This window comes from Balaenoptera borealis, assembly GCF_965194805.1.
Source record: "Balaenoptera borealis genome assembly, chromosome: 11".
In the NCBI taxonomy this organism is placed as follows: Eukaryota; Metazoa; Chordata; class Mammalia; order Artiodactyla; family Balaenopteridae; genus Balaenoptera; species Balaenoptera borealis.
The window spans coordinates 11,704,821-11,721,325 of NC_138868.1; the positions used below are offsets into that span (position 1 = coordinate 11,704,821).

The following is a 16,505-nucleotide window of genomic DNA, read 5'->3' on the forward strand; positions in this document are numbered from 1 at the left end:
AGAACTAATCAATGAATTTGGTAAGGTTGCAGGATACAAAATTAAGGCACAGAAATCTCTGGCATTCCTATATACCAACAACGAAAAATCAGAAAGAGAAACTAAGGAAACACTCCCATTTACCATTGCAAGAAAAAGGATAAAATATCTAGGAATAAACCTGCCTAAGGAGGCGAAAGACTTGTACTCAGAAAACGATAAAACACTGATGAAAGAAATCAAAGATGACATAAACAGATGGAGAAATATACCATGTTCTTGGATTGGAAGAATCAATATTGTGAAAATGACTATACCGCCCAAAGCAATCTACAGATTCAATGCAATCCCTATCAAACTACCAATGGCATTCTTCACAGAATTAGAACAAAAAACCGGAGATTGGCTCAGTGCTTTGCAATGACCTAGAGGGGTGGGATAGGGAGGATGGGAGGGAGGCTGAAGAGGGAGGGGATATGGGGACATGTGTATGCATATGGCTGACTCGCTTTGTTGTGCAATAGAAACTAACACAGTATTGTGAAGCAATTATACTCCAATAAAGATGTATTAAAAAAGAAGAAGAAGGAAATTTGATAATACCTATAAGAAAATAAAAAATAAAATAAAATAAAATGGATAACCAACCAGGACATACTGTATAGCACAGGGAACTCTGCCCAATATTATGTAACAACCTAATTGGGAAAAGAATTTGAAAAAGGATAGATACATGTATATGTCTAACTGAATCACTGTTGACAACTGAAACTAACACAACATTGTTAATCAACTGTATTCCAACATAAAATAAAAAGTTTAAAAAAAAGAGGTAAGGGGGGAGGTCAGCATATATGTAATTTTGGAGAAGGGGTACGTGCAATCAAGAACGCTTTTTTTTCTTTTCTTTTCTTCAGATCTTTATTGGAGTATAAATGCTTTACAATGTTGTGTTAGTTTCTGCTATACAACAAAGTGAATCAGCTATATGTATACATATATCCCCATATCCCCTCCCTCTTGAGCCTCCCTCTCACCCTCCCTATCCATCCCTCTAGGTCATCACAAAGCATTGAGTTGATCTCCTTGTGCTATGCAGCAGCTTCCCATTAGCCATCCATTTTACATTTGGTAGTGTATATATGTCAATGTTACTCTCTCACTTCATCCCCAGCTTCCCCTTCCCCCCCCAGGCCCTCAAGTCCATTCTCTACATCGGCTTGTTTATTTCTGCCCTGCCACTAGGTTCATCAGTACTGCTTTTTTAAATTCCATATATACGTGTTAGCATACGATATTTGTTTTTCTCTTTATGACTTACTTCACTCTGTATGACACACTCTAGGTCCATTCACCTCACTACAAATAATTCAATTTTGTTCCTTTTTATGGCTGAGTAATATTCCATTGTATAAATGTGCCACATATTCTTTATCCATTCATCCTTGATGGACATTTAGGTTGCTTCCATGTCCTGGCTATTGTAAATAGTGCTGCAATGAATATTGTGGTGCATGTATCTTTTTGAATTATGGTTTTCTCAGGGTATATGCCCAGTAGTGGGATAAGCACACTTCTTGGTAAGTCACTGTTAGTCACAAGGAAAATATACCTCTGTGAATGATTTTAGTGCTTTTCTAATTATGGGAAGATGTAAGAATTGGGGTTCATAAAAGTTTCTCCTGAGAATATCTAACTATCTGAAGACCTGTTCTGCCAGTTTTGCCAGAGCACAAGTGTCTCATTCCTGATCTCTGCCCTGAATTCTTTTCAGGGGGCGTGTTGAAGGTCAGCAACTGCAGTGGCTAATGACTGGATCCTTGTAGAACCAGATGGCAAGTGACATTCTTTAGCTGGGATTTCTAAAAGCTGAGCTTCCTTAATCCCCCTCCTCCAGTCTGCATGTAATAAAGAGATTCCTTGTTTGGTTGTGGAAGCTTAATCTATGTGGTCCACGAAGGAAAATGAGTATAGGGAAAGGAGGAACTGGGGGCACTCAGATCCAGAACAGGGAGTATCGATTATCAGGGACAGGGGTAGGGGAGGCTCTGTGGAGGGAGGAGACTAAGCAGCAGCACATTACTTTGAGATACTTGCTTCCTCTGTGGTGTGACTAAGAGTCTTGTGGGAGTCTCATTGGTGAGGCCACCAGAGAATTCATCTCTGAGTCTCCCTGGGAAGACTGTCCCAACACTGCCAGAGGAAGAGCACCTACTTGAAGGAGAAAAGAAAGAAAGAGAATGACACCACTTTGAGACTTGGGATCACCACAGCCCAACTCCTTAACACATCAAAATAACAGCTGTGCCCTTTATACTTGAGTATCAGCTAAAGCACCACCCCCAGAATGGTCCTGACGTCAGCAAAGGAAGAGGGGCTTTGTGACCCTGGAGTAGGGAGAGGAGACCTCATGACACTCAATAGAGAAAGAAGACCTCATCATACCAGACAGAGAAAGAGAGAGGATAAATGTCATGCTCCTCAGGCTATAGGGGGATTGATTACTACCTCTTGATGTGCAGCTGGGGAGAGAAAGGTTGATTTTGCATTTATCGGTTAGCTGACTTCAAATGAAATTATCTGAGAGGAGTGTTAATAACATGCATTTGAAAGGGTTCATAGGTACATGAGAGGGGAGGGAAGGAAAAACCTGCTGTGGTAGAGATTAGTCTGTTAGCTCTTCCAGCCCAAACCACAAATCCTGACGGTATTTGTTCTGCAGTTCCAAAGAGTTCTTTGAGTCCTTCAGGTCATATTTACTTTCCCCTCTAGGCTAAAGCTGCCACAGGATGATGAAAACATAGGGGTTTTCATCTACTCTTTTAAATTCACACTATGAATTTTATTATTCTCTTTACTAGTCAGTTATGGCTCCACTTTTTAACAATTCCTTTTTAGGAGTCTGTAAGTTACATGTAGATCCACTTCTAAAGTTATTTATGTATTAGATACTTTAAAACACCCCAAACTGTCTTTATAAATTCCATTTTCTTTTTAAAAACTTCAATCATCTGGCAACAAATAGAACCATTCTAAATAGCATAATTCTCATAAATCTAATATTCAAAATTTATGAATACAATAAATTCAGTGAATCTAAGGTTATCTTAGATTTTTCAAATGTTTACATGAATTTAGTAATAGTCTAACTTAAAATCATAACTCTAAATCAATTACCAAGATACACATTTCTAGTTAAACTTAAAAGGCAATCACTCTAATAGGTCAAATTCTCTCACAAGTAACAAGTATATAAAATATTAAATATGCAGAACTTCCTTCTTAGCTAAAAATATTAGTACTATGCATCTGATTCTCCTAAACATTTGTATATTAATTCTAATTCTTATAAGAATTGAAAGATGCATACTTATTAAGGAAGATCTTACCATTTTGGGTTATTGAAACTTTGACTACCAGCCAGACAGGAGAATGGCAGGATTTGTGTTTGTCACCATAATGGGACACAATAAACCTGATATATAGACATTACATCAGTAATATCATAACTTCAAGAAGAGAGTGGTCACTAAACTTACACCCCAGGAATGGAGTTACAAATATTATCCAGTTCTTCTGTCTACTCATATAATTCTTCATCTCCATCTAGACTGATCAGTTGACTGGGTTTTAAATATTTCAGATATATAAGTATATTTCTCAATTTAAATATACAGCCCCTTGAATTTGATGGATTCTTAAGAAACGCAAATATAACAGAGCTTTGTAGCTAATAAAATCTTTCATTCTTTCATATACTAGGACCATACAACTACTAAGGATATTTAAAATGAACAGAATTTTGCATATTTCACATGGTTTTATCAGCTTGAGGCAATGTCCATCAAGGTCATTCTACTGTCATCCCTCTTTGAGCTAGAAAACACATTCTATCTAGATGGACACCTTCAACCAAGCAATCAAAATTACCACCAACATCATGTGTCTTGATGTGATATACTGAGGAAAACACAGTCTCATTCATGTAGTATATCTTGCATAAACTTAATCAATTAATGAGGAAACAACCATTCAAACCCAAATTGGGGATATTCTGAAAAACACTGGCCTATAGATGTACTTTCCAAAAAATATCAACGTCATGAATGAAAAAAAATCTAAAGAACTCTTTCAGGTTAAAGAAGACTAAAGAGAGCCTCATCCACCAGAGGGGAGACAGCAGAAGCAAGAACTACAATACTGCACCCTATGGAATGAAAACCACATTCACAGAAAGATAGGCAAAGTGAAAAGGCAGAGGACTATGTACCTGATGAAGGAACAAGACAAAACCCCAGAAAACAACTAAATGAAGTGGAGATAGGCAACCTTCCAGAAAAAGAATTCAGAATAATGATAGTGAAGATGATCCAGGGCCTGGAAAAAGAATGGAGGCAAAGATCGAGAAGATGTAAGAAATGTTTAACAAAGACCTAGAAGAATTAAAGAACAAACACCTAGAAGAATTAAAGAACAAACAAAAAAAGATGAACAATACAATAACTAAAATGAAAAATACACTAGAAGGAATCAACAGCAGAATAACTGAGGCAGAAGAATGGATAAGTGATCTGGAAGACAGAATGGTGGAATTCACTACATGGAACAGAATAAAGAAAAAAGAATGAAAAGAAATGAAGAAAGCCTAAGAGACTTCTGGGACAACATTAAATGCAACAACATTTGCATTATAGGGGTCACAGAAGGAGAAGAGAGAGAGAAAGGACCTGAGAAAATATTTGAAGAGATTATAGTCGAAAACTTCCCTAACATGGGAAAGGAAATAGCCACCCAAGTCCAAGACATGCAGAGAGTCCCAGGTGGGTTAAACCCAAGGAGAAACATGCTGAGACAAATAGTAATCAAATTGACAAAAATTAAAGACAAAGAAAAATTATTAAAAACAACAAGGGAAAAACAACAAATAACATACAAGGGAATTCCCATAAGGTTAACAGCTGATTTCTCAGCAGAAACTCTACAAGCCAGAAGGGAGTGGCATGATATAGTTCAAGTGATGAAAGGGAAGAACCTACAGCTAAGATTACACTACCCGGCAAGGATCTCATTCAGATTCGATGGAGAAATCAAAAGCTTTACAGACAAGCAAAAGCTAAGAGAATTCAGCACCACCAAACCAGCTCTACAACAAATGCTAAGGGAACTTCTCTAAGTGGGAAACACAAGAGAAGAAAAGGACCTACAAAAACAAACCAAAAACAATTAAGAAAATGGTCATAGGAACATACATATCAATAATTACCTTAAATGTGAATGGATTAAATGTTCCAACCAAAAGATACAGGCTCGCTGAATGGATACAAAAACAAGACCCATGTAAATGCTGTCTACAAGAGACCTGCTTCAGACCTAGGGACACATACAGACTGAAAGTGAGGGGATGGAAAAAGATATTCCATGCACATGGAAATCAAAAGAAAGCTGGAGTAGCTATACTCATATAAGATAAAATAGACTTTATAATGAAGAATGTTACAAGAGGCAAGGAAGGACACTACATAATGATCAAGGGATCAATCAAGAAGAAGATATAACAATTATAAATATATATGCACCCAACATAGGAGCACCTCAATACATAAGGCAAATGCTAACAGCTATAAAAGAGCAAAACGACAGTAACACAATAATAGTGGGGGACTTTAACACTTCACTTACACCGATGGACAGATCATCCAGACAGAAAATGAATAAGGAAACACAAGCTTTAAATGACACATTAGACCAGATAGATTCAATTGATATTTATAAGACATTCCATTGGAAAACAGCAGATTACATTTTCTTCTCAAGTGCACATGGAACATTCTCCAGGATAGATCACGTCTTGGGTCACAAATCAAACCTCAGTAAATTTAAGAAAATTGAAATCATATCAAGCATCTTTTCCAACCACAACGCTATGAGGTTAGAAATCAATTACAGAGAAAAAAACATAAAAAACCCAAACACATGGAGGCTAAACAATATGTTACTAAATAACCAAGAGATCACTGAAGAAATCAAAGAGGAAATCAAAACGTATCTAGAGACAAATGACAACAAAAACACGATGACCCAAAATCTATGGGATGCAGCAAAAGCAGTTCTAAGAGGGAAGTTTATAGCAATACAATCCTACCTCAAGAAACAAGAAAAATCTCAAATAAACAATCTAACGTTACACCTAAAGGAACTAGAGAAAGAAGAACAAACAAAACCCAAAGTTAGCAGAAGGAAAGAAATCATAAAGATCAGAGCAGAAATAAATGAAATAGAAACAAAGAAAACAATAGCAAAGATCAATAAAACTAAAACCTGGTTCTTTAAGAAGATAAACAAAATTGATAAACCTTTAGCCAGACTCATCAAGAAAAGGAGGGAGTGGATTCAAATCAATATAATTAGAAATGAAAAAGGAGAAGTTACAATGGACACCACAGAAATACAAAGCATCATAGAGACTACTACAAGCAACTCCATGCCAATAAATTGGACAACCTGGAAGAAATGGACAAATTCTTAGAAAGGTATAAGCTTCCAAGACTAAACCAGGAAGAAATAGAAAATATGAACAGACCAATCACAAGTAATGAAATTGAAACTGTGATGAAAAATCTTCAACAAACAAAAGTCCAGGACCAGATGGCTTCACAGGTGAATTCTATCAAACATTTAGAGAAGAGCTAACACCCATCCTTCTGAAACTCTTCCAAAAAATTGCAGAGGAAGGAACACTCCCAAACTCATTCTATGAGGCCACCATCACCCTGATACCAAAACCAGACCAAGATACTACAAAAAAGAAAATTACAGACCAATATCACTGATGAATATAGAAGCAAAAATCCTCAACAAAATACTAGCAAACAGAATCCAACAACACATTAAAAGGATCATACACCATGATCAAGCAGGATTTATCCCAGGGATGCAAGGATTCTTCAATATATGCAAATCAATCAATGTGATACACCATATTAACAAACTGAAGAATAAAAAACCATATGATCATCTCAATAGATGCAGGAAAAGCTTTTGACAAAATTCAACACCCATTTATGATAAAAAAAAAAAAAACTCTCCAGACAGTGGGCATAGAGGGAACCTACCTCAACATAATAAAGGCCATATATGACAAACCCACAGCAAACTTCATTCTCAGTGGTGAAAAACTGAAAGCATTTCCTCTAAGATCAGGAACAAAGATGTCCACTCTCCCCACTATTATTCAACATAGTTTTGGAAATCCTAGCCATGGCAATCAGAGAAGAAAAAGAAATAAAAGGAATACAAATTGGAGAAGAAGAAGTAGAACTGTCACTGTTTTACCGATGACATGATACTATACATAGATAATCCTAAAGATGCCACCAGAGAGCTACTAGAGCTAATCAATGAATGTGGTAAAGTTGCAGGATACAAAATTAATGCACAGAAATCTCTTGCATTCCTATACACTAACGATGAAAGATCAGAAAGAGAAATTAAGGAAACAATCCCATTCACCATTGCAGCAGAAAGAATAAAATGCCTAGGAATAAACATACTTAAGGAGGTAAAAGACCTGTACTCAGAAAACTATAAGACACTGATGAAAGAAGTCAAAGATGACATGAACAGATGGAGAGATATACCATGTTCTTGGATTGGAAGAATCAATATTGTGAAAATGACTATACTACCCAAAGCAATCTACAGATTCAATGCAATCCTTATCAAATTACTAATGGCATTTTTACAGAACTAGAACAAAAAAATCTTAAAATTTGTATGGAGTCACAAACGACTCCGAATAGCCAAAGCAATCTTGAGGGAAAAAAACGGAGCTAGAGGAATCAGACTCCCTGACTTCAGACTATACTACAGAGCTACAGTAATCAAGACAATATGGTACTGGCACAAAAACATAAATATAGATCAATGGAACAGGATAGAAAGCCCAGAGATATACCCACACGTCTATGGTCAACTAATCTATGACAAAGGAGGCAAGGATATACAATGGAGAAAAGACAGTCTCTTCAATAAGTGGTGCTGGGAAAACTGGACAACTACAAGTAAAAGAATGAAATTAGAATACTCCCTAACACCATACACAAAAATAAATTCAAAATGGATTAAAGATCTAAATGTAAGACTGGACACTCTAAAACTCTTAGAGGAAAACATAGGGAGAACACTCTATGACATAAATCACAGCAAGATCTTTTTGACCCACCTCCTAGAGTAATGGAAATAAAAACAAAAATAAACAAATGGGACCTAATGAAACTTCAAAGCTTTTGCACAGCAAAGGAAACTATAAACAAGATAAAAAGACAACCCTCAGAATGGGAGAAAATATTTGCCAATGAATCAATGGACAAACGATTAATCTCCAAAATATACAAGCAGCTCATGGAGCTCAATATCAAAAAACAAACAACGCAATCAAAAAATGGGCAGACGACCTAAATAGACATTTCTCCAAAGAAGACATACAGATGGCCAACATGCCCATGAAAAGCTGCTCAACATCACTAATTATTAGAGAAATTCAAATCAAAATAACAATGAGGTATCACCTCACACTGGTTAGAATGGGCATCATCAGAAAATCTACAAACAACAAATGCTGGAGGGGTGTGGAGAAAAGGGAACCCTCTTGCCCTGTTGGTGGGAATGTAAATTGATACAGCCACTATGGAGAACAGTATGGAGGCTCCTTAAAAAACTAAAAATAGAATTACCATATGACTCAGCAATCCCACTACTAGGCACATACCCAGAAAAACCATAATTCAAAAAGACACATGCACCCCCAATGTTCACTGCAGCACTCTTTACAACAGCCAGAATGTGGAAGCAACCTAAATGTCCATCAACAGAGGAATAGATAAAGAAGAAGTGGTACGTATATACAGTGGAATATTACTCAGCCACAAAAAGGAACGAAATTGGGTCATTTGTAGAGATGTGGATGGACCTAGAGTCTGTCATACAGAGTGAAGTAAGTCAGAAAGAGAAAAACAAATATCATACATTAATGCATATATGTAGAATCTAGAAAAATGGTACAGATGAACCTGTTTGCAAGGCAGAAATAGGGACACAGACATAGAGAACTAATGTATGGACACCAAGTGGGGAAAGCAAGGGTAAGGGGGATGAATTGGGAGATTGGGATTGACATATATACACTAATATGTATAAAATAGATAACTAATAAAAACCTGCTGTATAAAAAAAAATAAAATAAAATTCAAAAAAATAATTAAAAAAATTAAAATAAGAAAAAGAGGTAGTATACCTCCTACACACCCAACACACACCATCAACTACTGGATTATTTCTTTAAAAATTCCATATATCCTAATATTTTACCTGGAAATACTTCATTATGTATCTCTAAAAGATGACTTTAAAAAATATACTCAGTGCAATTAACATAGATAAAATAATTAACAATTTCTTTCTGTTGTAGAACATCTAGACAGCATTCAATTTCCCTACAAGCATCTCTTTATTGTTGATTTGTTTGAATAAAAATTCAAACAAGACCTGCCACTCTTTTTTTTCTTTTTATCTCTGTTCAATATATGTGTTGAAAAAAAATTGGGTTGTTTGTCCTGCAGATTTTCACACATTCTGGATTTGTTTAATTTGTTTTTCTGAAGCCTTCATGTTGTTTACCCTATTTTTCTACAGTCTGTATTTTCTGTAAACTTGCAATTAGATCAAGAATCTTGATCAGGTTCAGGTTTAATTCTATAGCAAGAACATTTCACAATCGTGTTTGTGCACTTTCTACTGCATCACATTAGGAGGCAAGTAAAGTATGATTATCTCTCTTTTCTGATGATCAAGATCCATCAGTGAGTCTAGTTATTGTCAGACTTTTCCTACCATTATAATGCTCCCTATCAGCTATTCACTTATTTGTTTCAGCAGCCGTTCATGACCTTTGCCTAAGTGCATTGAGTTACAAAATGGTGATTTTTTTTTCAGATTATTAGACTTTATTTTTTAGAGCAGTCTTGGGTGCAGCCTAAGAATTCTTAAGTAATGCCAATGATGCTGTTTTGGGGACCAAACTTTGAAAACCACTGCTCCAAACCAAAATCTGAGTCCAGGCTCAGGAGCACCATCTGGCCTTGAGGCAAGCTGGACCATCCACGACATTTCCTTCCAAACCACGCTCCAGACTGGCACTGTCCAATAGATATATGACACAGGCCAAAAATGGTGATATTCTAAATCTATCATTCTTTCTGCATTCATTAGCTAGAAATCGTCTACAAAGTACTTACCCGTAATACCTCTTTGGTGAGATAGAGTTAGTACAGGAAAGGGAGAATAAATGCTATCTTTTCCTTTATTTACCGGTTTTCAGAACGATGAGTTGGTTACCAAAGATCTTTATATTTTTGATATCGTCATGAAATCTTGGGTTTTATTACATTTGAAATGTTTCTATCCACTGAAATTATTATTCCTGGTCAGTGGGAGTCCCTTCAAGTTAGCTTCTGAGTCCTTTGGACATGATTCCACTAGTCTTTGAAAGTTTCCTTTCTTTCCAGTTCAATAAGATCTAGGCTTACCTTGTTCCTTTCCTTTCCCGGACTTGGAATCAACCATTTCTCCAAGGGCAATGTTTTCCTTCATTGGGAAATTATATTTAGAGATCATAACCTGGGTTCATCACTGTTTCCAGGGTTTCCAGCTTGGACATGAAATGCATGTGTGATCTGAAAAATATGTGTTTGTGTGTTATTTCCCCTAAGGAGAAAATTCATCATGAGTTTATATTGATATTTCCAATACAAGTTTCAGATTACATGATTTTTACTTAATGTCTTTGTTTTCCTTTATTTGAAATTCGTCTCTCTTACAGTGAAAATCCTGGTTCCTAATGACATTAGGAACATTATGTCTATGTCATTATGACATTAGTATAACTATTTAAATTATCAACCTATTGTTTATTTAATTGCATAATCATGTATATGTGTGCATACATATAGAATAATTTCAGAAAATATTAATACTATTATTAATAATGTTATTACTGAAAATTTTGTAAGTTTTAGTGTCAATTCTACTTATTTTTATCTTTTTTTTTTTTTTTAATATTTTGGCCACACCACACAGCAGAAGGATACTAGTTCCCCAACCAGGGATCGACCCGTGCCCCCTGCAGTGGAAGCGCGGAGTCCTAACTACTGGACCCCCAGGGAGGTCCCTACTTATTTTTATCTTTAGGATATATCACACAATGGACATATAATAAATTGCTGTGCTTTAAAGTTAGTTGCAATAATTTATTTCTGTATGGTTCAGCCATCAACTTAAAACACAATTTGTTTTTGTTCCATTTTGCTTGTGATTTTTAAGGAATTGCTTTGTACTTTAATTTTATGTCATATTTAAGAAAAACATTTAGGGAAGCGGACACAATGGCAGAGTAGGAATCCCTGTGTCAGAGATATCTGGGGAATTCCCTGGCAGACTAGTGGTTAGAACTCTGTGCTTCCACACTGCAGGGGTCACAGTTTCAATCCCTAGCTGGAGAACTAAGATCCCACAAACTGGGCGGTGAAGCCAAAAAAAAAAGAGAGAGCGAGATCTGATGCATGAAGAAGTCAATTCTGAGAACATGTTCCCTGGAGAGATATACAGTAACATCCACTTGTTATATCTCCCTCACAATTGTTCTGGCCATAATGTCCCAAAGTCACAGTAGGTTGTAATAAAAGACATGCAACATCAACTACATTTAATGTAATAAGATAAAGCCACCTGTTATCCGAAACAATCTGCACCCAGGGGCTTTAGGATAACTCCAGGATAATTTAACATTTGAAGCAAAAAAACAAATCCTTGCTCTATGGATCAGCCACCTCTGCTGCCCTCTGCTGGCTGACTGGGGCCAACACAGTCTGAAGTATGTACTGCCTTGGAGACTGGTAACCACAAGGAAAACTGCCTCACTCCTGGTAAAGGGTCTTTACAAGTCATCCAGTAATACAGATATGAATTATCTGACATCCATGGAATGAATAGACAGATGGTGGGATCATTCATGAACTTGTTCAATCATTCATCACTTAGCAAAAACATTGTCGTATCTTCAGTTGCTCAGACCAAAACTCTTGGTGTCATTCTTAAATCTTTCTTTCACAACCCACATCTTCCCACTTCTTACCATATCCACTGATATTACCATGGTCCAAGCCAAAATCATATCTTTTCCGGAGTGCTACAATAGCCTCCTAATAGACCTCTGGCTATATGATAAACATAACACAGCCAAAATAGTAATGTAAAAACATATTACATCATGTCATTACACTATTCAAAGCCTTCCAAGAGCTTACTCAAGAAGAAATAGAAAGGCAATATCGAGAGACTAGGGATGCCGGTTATAAGAATTTCAAGATTGTGGAACCTCTGGAACGACTCTATGTTAATTGTTTCTCTGATCTGATGTGGGCTTAGTAAAAAAAAAAAGAGGATTGTGGGGAGACTTCGTCCAGCTCTTTGTCTTGTGAAGCACCCCAGGAATATCTGAATATTTCCTTCCAAATGGCCTTCACACTAAGTAGACTCTGTTTTAAATTTAACGGTACTGCTCCTCCGGCGCTTTCTTGTTCATGGCTGGCGGCGGCTGCTGAGTGGGACGCAGATCACCGCTGCCAGCGCTGGGAAAGTCTCCCCGCCTCTCCTTTTCCGCTCGCCGCTTGTGCCCGAGCTCGCCAGCATGTCCGCGGCGCCGCGCAATCGCTAGCAGACCGGCTGGCCCCGCGGGGTCAACCAGCTCGACCACAAGTACATCCAGCGGACGGAGCCCCTCACCCTGGAGCGCACCACCAACCTGTACCCTCTTACCAATTACACTTTTGGTACAAAAGTGCGCCTCTACGAGAAGGACAGCTCCGTTGCAGACAGATTTCCGCGCATGCGGGAGGAATTTGATAAAATTGGCATCAGGAGGACTGTAGAAGGGGTTTTGATTGTCCATGAGCACCGGCTACCCCATGTGTTACTGCTGCAGCTGGGAACAACTTTCTTTAAATTACCTGGTGTTGCGCTTAACCCAGGAGAAGATGAAGTTGAAGGACTAAAACGCTTAATGACAGAGACACAGGGTTGTCGAGATGGAGTCCTGCGAGGCTGGGTTATTGATGACTGCACTGGTGGCTGGTGGAGAACGAATGCTGACCTTCCTCAGTGTCCATATATACCTGCACATATTACAAAACCTAAGGAACGTAAGTTGGTTTTGGTTCAGCTTCAAGAGAAAGCCTTGTGTGCAGTCCCTAAAAATTACAAGCTGGTAGCTGCACCACTGTTTGAACTGTATGACAATGCACCCGGATATGGACCCGTCATTTCTAGTCTCCCCCAGCTTTTGAGCAGTTTCAATTTTACACACAACTGAATTCCTGCGCAGCAGAGAAGTAAGAGATGCCGTCTCTGAGCAGAGCTGTATACAGTGTAGAATAAACATGCTAGAAACGTTTTTTTGGTTTATCTCTTCCCCAGTCCGTAAATTACCACCTACTTTCTATTGTTTGAATAGTAAAGTTAATATGAAAAACTCTATTGTGGTGTAAACAAATGTGATCATGTTTAATTTACTTTTGGTTCTACTCATACTTTTTTGTACAACATTAAAGAAAGTGAACTGCTTTCTATTTGTTATTTTTTGTTGTTTTGTTTTTTAATTTCACACTAAATTTGTAAAATTCTTACAGGCAAGGATTGCTTTTCCCCCACTAGGCAGGTGAATGTTAAGAGACAGCGGCAAGCTTAGGTCAATCAAGTTTGTGGGACCCTTGCTCCGATACCATTCTTGGGGGCATACTCTAAGACCGTGTTATAGATCTTTGTGATGAGGATCTTCTGTCACTTTTGGGAACTAGATTTGCTTGAGTGAGTCCAAGGTGCGACTCCTGTACCGATTTTACACTCTTAATGAGTTGTATTACAGCAGAACTCCCAGTGTATTACTGACTAGTACTTTTTATACCGGTATCACCAGACCTTACTTCACAAACAACAGATCCTAATTAAACATACGGGAAACTATTAAAATTGACTAGGCTGGGGAAAGTTTTGGGCATTGGTATAAAAAGAGACAGATCCAGCGCTCATTAGAGCCCCCCCATAATGCACAAATTCCAACATTTGTGCTATTGGAATTTATGTGTCTTAGTTATTCTTACGACCGTGGTGAAATGGTGATCTGTGAAGGTGAAAGAAGTTTCTAAAAGTGGGTCTGTTAGGTTTTGAACTCTTGGATTGTAAAGTTAGTTATTTCAATTAACGTGAAGTTACAGTGAAAGAGATGAAAATTTGGTTTTAACAAGTGACACAAAGCCTTTTCAAAAATATTTTGGAATGATCTGAATCAGAATTAGATTTTGTCAGCCTAAGAGAAAAATACCAAATTTAAAAATCTTTTCAAAACACTGCTAAATTAGGATCCAATTTGAGGGAATTAAAAAAAAATCTTAAGACAAAAGAGTTTGCTGGTCGTGTTATTGCTTAATGGTATGTTGTGTATGCCTTATTACAAATGACTGACTGTAGGTTTAATGTAAAGGAAATCTTATAAGAAATCTTATAAGAGATTGATACAGTTATGTTTTTAATAGATACAAATGAACTTTTGATTAGTTGTACATCTTTATGGTACTGTTCACAGGGCTGTTCTCCTGAATATTGGGTGATGTGAAAGATACATCATACATTCTTCCCTATTTAGACTTGAGAAAATCAGACCAAGAGCAGTTGAGCAATTATATTTATAAGCATTGAAGTTTATTTAGTTGAGGTCCGGTCCAATCTTCACACGATTACGTATCTAAGAGTGACTATAGCTGTGCCCATGCTTAGTAGTAGGTGAGCACCGGTCTCCAGGACCAAAAATGACCAGGGATCTGCTTTGAAAAAGCCCCTAGTTCTATGGATAGTCCTCCTCCTTCAAGTGTAACAGTCCTGCCCTTCTGGTTTACATTCACCTGTTTCTAACTTAACTGTAATTTTACTGGTGAGCTCACTGAAGAGTCCTACAAGACTGGGGAAGGCAGAGATGGAGATGGCTCGATCTAGCCCACCTTCCATGATTGTTTCTGGCATCCAAGTGAAAAAGCTGCAGTGATCACTTTCAGGTGTGTTAGCTCCTGGCATTTGGGGAGAGTGAGGAGAGGCGGACTTTTTCTTTTTCTTTTTAATTTTTATTTATTTATTTATTTTTGGCTGTGTTGGGTCTTCGTTTCTGTGCGAGGGCTCTCTCCAGTTGCGGCAAGCGGGGGCCACTCTTCATCGCGGTGCGCGGGCCTCTCATTATCGCGGCCTCTCTTGTTGCGGAGCACAGGCTCCAGGCGCGCAGGCTCAGTAATTATGGCTCACGGCCTTAGTTGCTCCGCGGCATGTGGGATCTTCCCAGACCAGGGCTCGAACCCGTGTTCCCTGCATTAGCAGGCAGACTCTCAACCACTGCGCCACCAGGGAAGCCCCGGACTTTTTCTTGGTGTGATTTATAAAGTGCTGTCAGTAAGGAGTGTTGGGGTTGAAGAGTCATCTGATTCGAGGCCACTCGTGTCCTTTTGTAACTTAAGCTTGGACCTAGAAATTCTTTCTCCAGCATTACTTCCCAATTGTATTAGTGCTTGAGTCAGTCATCCGTACCCTGGGGCTTAAGTGAGAAAAACAGTAAGATGGCTGAGTTAGTAACCTTGGAATATAATAGATCTGGTTTTGAGTGTAAAATTCATAACACAAACACAAATCTTTAAAACTTGTTTTTGAACTGGTTAGTTATAGTTGTATCCCAATGCTCTCTTGTTAGGTTTCCTGATGAAAATAGAACTAGGGAAGTTCAAATTTGATGTATTCCATTAGAAAGAGGGTACAAGGGTACCGTTTAACACTTTTGTTAGGTAAGTTCTTATCACACGTCTTCAAGAACCAACAGTCGTAAAATGGGAATTCCAATTCTCTACATAATAAATACTGACTAGTTTTAAATGAGCTCTTAACTTATATTTTTGAATGCCTTCTATGTTCCAGGTTTGTTTGTAAATGAAAGCCCTCTTTTGTATTGTATAATTACAAAATATGCCGTGGTCTTTTCCCTGAGTAATCTAAGTCGTGAATATTCTATATAAAACTATAAGTTTTATAAGTAGAACTATAGTTCTATATAAAACTAAACTAAATGGCATTGGAAAATATTCAGTAGGTTGAGGGGAAAAACTAAACAGTTTTACTCAAATGTTTTAAATCATATTTAGGATTGACATCCCTTTAAAGAAAAGTGAAATCTGTATTTTTTTCTATGTGATGAAGACTTGTGATTTTTTAAAAGTAGATAATACTTAAAATAGCATTATGATAATCCTGTGTATGAATTCGTACTTTTAACAGTAGTTAAAAGACTTTTTACTTTTTATCATTGTCTTCCCTTGTAATTAGCGTTGTATTGTTCAGTTATTATTTTTTATATTTAAGGGTTCTGTTAAGTTAGCCTTTTATTT

At 37.4% G+C, this 16,505-nt stretch overlaps 1 pseudogene across 1 annotated transcript; it reads left to right on the forward strand.

The window, feature by feature from the left end:
- The first annotated feature begins 1,819 nt into the window (after positions 1-1,819).
- On the forward strand, positions 1,820-16,135 carry LOC309605441 (cleavage and polyadenylation specificity factor subunit 5 pseudogene; annotated as a pseudogene). Its single transcript has one exon. The product of its transcript is annotated as a cleavage and polyadenylation specificity factor subunit 5 pseudogene (transcript).
- Positions 16,136-16,505: the final 370 nt, after the last annotated feature.